This window comes from Cupressus sempervirens, chromosome 11 (assembly GCF_028749045.1).
Source record: "Cupressus sempervirens isolate cs-2001-9-10 chromosome 11, ASM2874904v1, whole genome shotgun sequence".
NCBI lineage: Eukaryota > Viridiplantae > Streptophyta > Pinopsida > Cupressales > Cupressaceae > Cupressus > Cupressus sempervirens.
The window spans coordinates 155,787,427-155,792,505 of NC_143128.1; the positions used below are offsets into that span (position 1 = coordinate 155,787,427).

Below are 5,079 nucleotides of genomic sequence, written 5' to 3' on the forward strand. Positions count from 1 at the left end.
TGGAAATGAGAATAGAGTAACTGAGAGGGGGAGGGGGGGTGAATTAGTTACTCAAAAACTTTCACAGTCCCTAAGATGTCTGAATATCCCCTTGATCTGGTTAATATAAAATGTTGAAACTTGATAATGCAGCAAATGACAAATATTAAGAACTGGTATGTTATCATGCACAAAACAATTTAGCAATTAAGAACACAAGAGACACTAGATTTAACGTGGAAACCCAATATGGGAAAAACCACCAATGTAACTAGATACTGTTTTTCACTCTTCTGAAGTGAGCCCTGTTAGGAGCCAACCCTGTTAAAGGTTACAAAAACACACTGTTAGGTGTGACCCTGTTAAAGGATTTAATCACCCTGTTAGGAATGGCCTTGCTAGAGGTCTTTAGAACAATTCAACTGAACTATCACCATGCTAGAGGATTTATTGAATGGCTATTAAACCAACTCTGTTAAGAGATATTGAATTCACTGTTACAATGGTTTGAAAGAAACAATGAAATGACCTAACATAAGGTACAACTTATCTTTTTTGATTACAAATTTTTGTTATGCTTGGCCGGATTCTCACTGATCAAATGCAACTTTACAGCTCCTTCAACACATCTGATCCTTCATCAGACTTTGCTTAACATTCACCTTATCATTTCATACTATAAATCACATTCATAACTTCTTCTTCACAATCACACACTCTCTTAATTCATAACTAAAATGACCATAATGACCATATATACTATTCAAACAATTACAATAGTCAACTAGAAGTAATTAATTTGCACATCCCAATACTGGCCGACCCTGCACGGTAAACTTTGTTCAAAAAATAATTCCTGTGTTAACCGACTGAGCTCAATGTATACATCAAAATTCATGACAATCCTTTAGTCGCCGGGAGAACTCAGTAACTACTGAGTTTCCTGAGATAACTGAGTGAGCCAGGTGGAAACTATCCTTTGGGGACCGAGTGAAGCTTGGTTAATACTGACTTCTTTATGATTTCTTGATGACCGAGTGAGCTCAGTGGAAACTATGCTTTGGAGACCGAGTGAAGCTGGGTTAATACTGACTTCTTCATGATTTCTTTGATGACCGCATGAGCTCGGTGGAAACTACAATTTCGAGACCAAGTGAAGCTTTGTTAATATTGACTTCTTTATGATTTCTTTGATGACCGAGTGAGCTCGATGGAAACTACGCTTTGGAGACTGAGTGAAGCTCGGTTATTACTGACTTCTTCATGATTCCTTTAATAATCGAGTGAGCTCGGTTGGCACTATAGATTGCATTGCAGACTGTCTGAGCTTGGTGATCTTGAGACTAATGATAGATATGAAATTTGTGTGACATCAAGGACAACATTATCCAACAATAATATGGTAGACTAACTACCAATTATTAGCTACTATAATGACTTAAAAGAAATGGCAATGGAGATAATTTCTAATAATATAGTAGATATAGAAGACATGTATTTCCTCGTTACATCAAATTATCTCTTTAATTCTCCTAAATAGGGAGGTGGATTTTTTTTTTCACTCATATTAAAGTAAATGAAATGGCTTTGAATTGGTATTCTCTTGATTTATAGCATAACACTATCAATCCTCCCAAGTTACATAACTAAAGACTTGCATTCACATCTTCTAAAAGATTGGTATCCTATCTTATTATTACTTTCTGTAATATTTTTGATCAAGCAGGGAAATCTCTAACTTCTTATTTAAGGCTTGAAAGTGCTCCAATTACCATTGGTGGGTCTGCTATGAGGCTACTATTCTCTCCTTGATTTTATAGGTGTCTTCATAGACAACACTTCTTTCTAATAGAGATCACTTCTAAATTTTTTATTAGACTTGAAAAATGGTTACTTCACAAGTGTGATTATTATCATTTCCCAAAATCAATGCCTTTATAAGAGACAAAGACTACAAGGATCATCATAGTACTCTTCTTAGTAATTGGATTGGTAATTTCCTCTACTAGGGAATGGTTTTGGGTCATTTAATTACCTATACCTTGGATGGTTGTGTTCTATATGTCAAGCTACATCTATTGTGGAAAATAAAATCACTACCTTAAAATTTCACTCGGCACATGAAAGTGTCGAGTGATAGTTTTGCTCGGCACCAATGGATGTCAAGTGATAGGAGGGTGCCAAGTAAGCTCCACACAAGAGGAAGCCGAGTGAGCTAGGCAAACAAAGGGCAACTCAGGACAAGTATATGTCGAGTGAGCTTAGCAAAAACTATAAAGTGGTGCTCGACAGAAAAGGATACCAAGTGATCTCGGCAATAATTGTATAGATGGAACCCAGTCAAAGACTAGATAGAGTGACCAGACTTACAACATGGATTTTTCACCATTAAAACCAATAGCCAAAGTATGAAGCTTTCAATAATAAACTTCTCAAATGCAATAAATAGAGGGAGAACAATAGATTTTATTATGCCTACTTTCTTGCTTTCTTTCTATTCAAATATGATTAAAACTATTACAATCTAGGAGCATTCGGCTTCAACCAAAAAACCCTAAAATAACCCTAAAAACTTCAAACAGGTAAAAATTCAAACTTCAAATTTTAAACTTACAACTCTAATGGTTGTATAAAACAATGCCTAGAGAAATCACTAATTTACAGGACAAATCCAATAAAAAATAATTCTACAGAATAGTAAAAGAAGAAACACATGCAACTACATGCACGAGACAAACTTCCTTCTGTCTTCTGCAAGATCAGATTTGTTGATCGATTTCTTTCTTCTTCCTTCTCTACTATTCTTTGCAACTTTCTAATCTATTGAACTCTATGAAAAAAATAAAATCAATAAATATTCCTTTTGTCTTTGTAAGAATTTGGCTTAGGCAAGAATTCACCCAAGACCAAAGAACTCAAACACAAGCACAATAGTAGACCAAAGAGAGAGTATGATCAGAATGATGATATATTCATTCAATATGCCATATGCCACATCAAGAGTACACAAGGAGTTCCTGTATATAAAGGTCTGTAGAGAGCTTCTAGAATGCATAGAAGTTAGCATCATGATAAGTCATACAACTAGGCACATGTCCACTAGATATGGGTTATGCTCCATTAAGCATGGAAGTAAGTGCAATGATGAGAGGATAAGCCTACAATGGTGCATCATGAAAATTAGTGGTGTAGACAAAATATGTTGAATTAGGAGTGAAAATAATTGTGTTGTCAATATAAAAACCCAGTGAATGATGCAAAATTCAATGTTGTAGACACCATGTGCATAATTAGAGTTGCATACCTCTGTAAGAGTACACAAACTCTTAAGCGTCTCCTAAATAAATAATAAAATAGTGCAATAATAAAAGAATACATTAACCTAAGTAAACTTATGTGTAAATAATAAATACTAATATACACCAACACCCCCACTTAAGTGTAACTTAGGGGAATGCCCTTAAGCTTACAAAAGCTAGGATAAAATGAAAAATGGGTCCTAACTACTAGGCCATGTTAGGTACCCATGTACATAATGATATGCAATCTCTCACAAAGCAGAGAAAGAGGGAAAACCTCATGTGAAAAACCCTCCCCCAAAAAGAGAGATGAAAAAATGTATGGATGGAGTAATCAAGACCCCCCATTATGACATACATCCAATATATACATAAGAGAATGATGAGAACAGGAAGAGAGACACAATCTCACCAACCCAAAGAAGAATGCCAGCTAGTGATTGCTGTCATGAAGAAGTTGGTCCATGACTACAGAATGGTGTTCGTCCCCTTAGGAAGAAACAATGCCAAAGGTACAAATGAGATGCTTCTACTGTGTGTGGAAAGAATCCCATGGATAAGTGATGTCTCTAAACCCTGCTCAATTGACTGAAGAACCTATCTCAAAGAACTATCTATCTTTGTAATTGATGAAGAACCCTGCTGCAATTGCTGATCATAAGTATCCACAATCACTTTAACCTATATCGATCGATCATGTAGAGAATGAACAAGAAAGTCAGAGGGAGACCTCATGACAACTGAAGAAGGTATTTCTACATCAAGAAGAAGAGATAGATCATCAATAATATCTCCCAAACCTGTCACTAAAACTGAACCTAGAAGACTAGATGTACCTTGTTATTTTGCACCTATCATTGTGGCAGTGTATGCATGTGGATTGAAATGATGTAGTGACCTCTCACTGCAACTGTCGATAGAACCCCACATGTTTGAACCTATTGAAGCATTATCACTGGTGTCACTATCAATTTCCACATGGTATGACGTGCAGAGAGTAGTAGAGGAAAAGCTGGGTGAACTTTTCTCAAAGTGTACATCCTTCTCCACAAAAATATGATGTGTCTCTCGATCTAGAAGTTTGTATGCCTTCACACTATCTTCATAATCAATGAAAGTACAAGGCCAAGATGACTATTCCTTGCATCTCTTGGAAGATATCTTTGCCCATGTAGGACAACCGAAGACTCTGAAGTGTGTCACAATAGGTTTTTTTCACACCATGCCTCAAAAGGAGTCTTACCATCTAAGGTTGGATGAGGGGATCAATTAAGAATGTGAGTGGCACTACTAATTGCTTCGACTTCTAATGATGGATCTAGAGACTTGGCTTCTATCATGCAACTTTCCATAGACTTAATAGTCTAGATCTTGAAAGCTTCAACATCTGTCTTATGTAGACTAAATTCTAGCAGAGTCTAAACATCAATGCCCTCAACTTTGCAAAAGTCTTTTACTCTTCTATTCAGATACATGCTTTGATTTTCCATTTGAAAAACTTTGATGGCTTTCCTGGATTTCTGCTCTACATGAGTCTTGAAGGCTAGAAACTTGTCCAACACTTCATTCTTATTATGAAGAAAATAGACCCAAGTGTATCTTTAAATGTCATCAACAAAAGTCGGTATGTAGCGACCCTGACTAAATGGAAAAGGACCTACTAATTCCATGTGAACCATCTATAGAACACCTAGTGCTCTTGTAGACTTTCCTTTCTATAACTTCCCCTTTGGATGCATATCTAGTGAATATGTTGAACATTCACCCTTAGAAAAGTTGATTTCGGGTAGACCTTTGACCA

General features: G+C 36.2%; 1 pseudogene; it reads left to right on the forward strand.

The window, feature by feature from the left end:
- Positions 1-1,396: 1,396 nt before the first annotated feature.
- Positions 1,397-2,010, forward strand: LOC149528671 (equilibrative nucleotide transporter 1 pseudogene; annotated as a pseudogene).
- Positions 2,011-5,079: the final 3,069 nt, after the last annotated feature.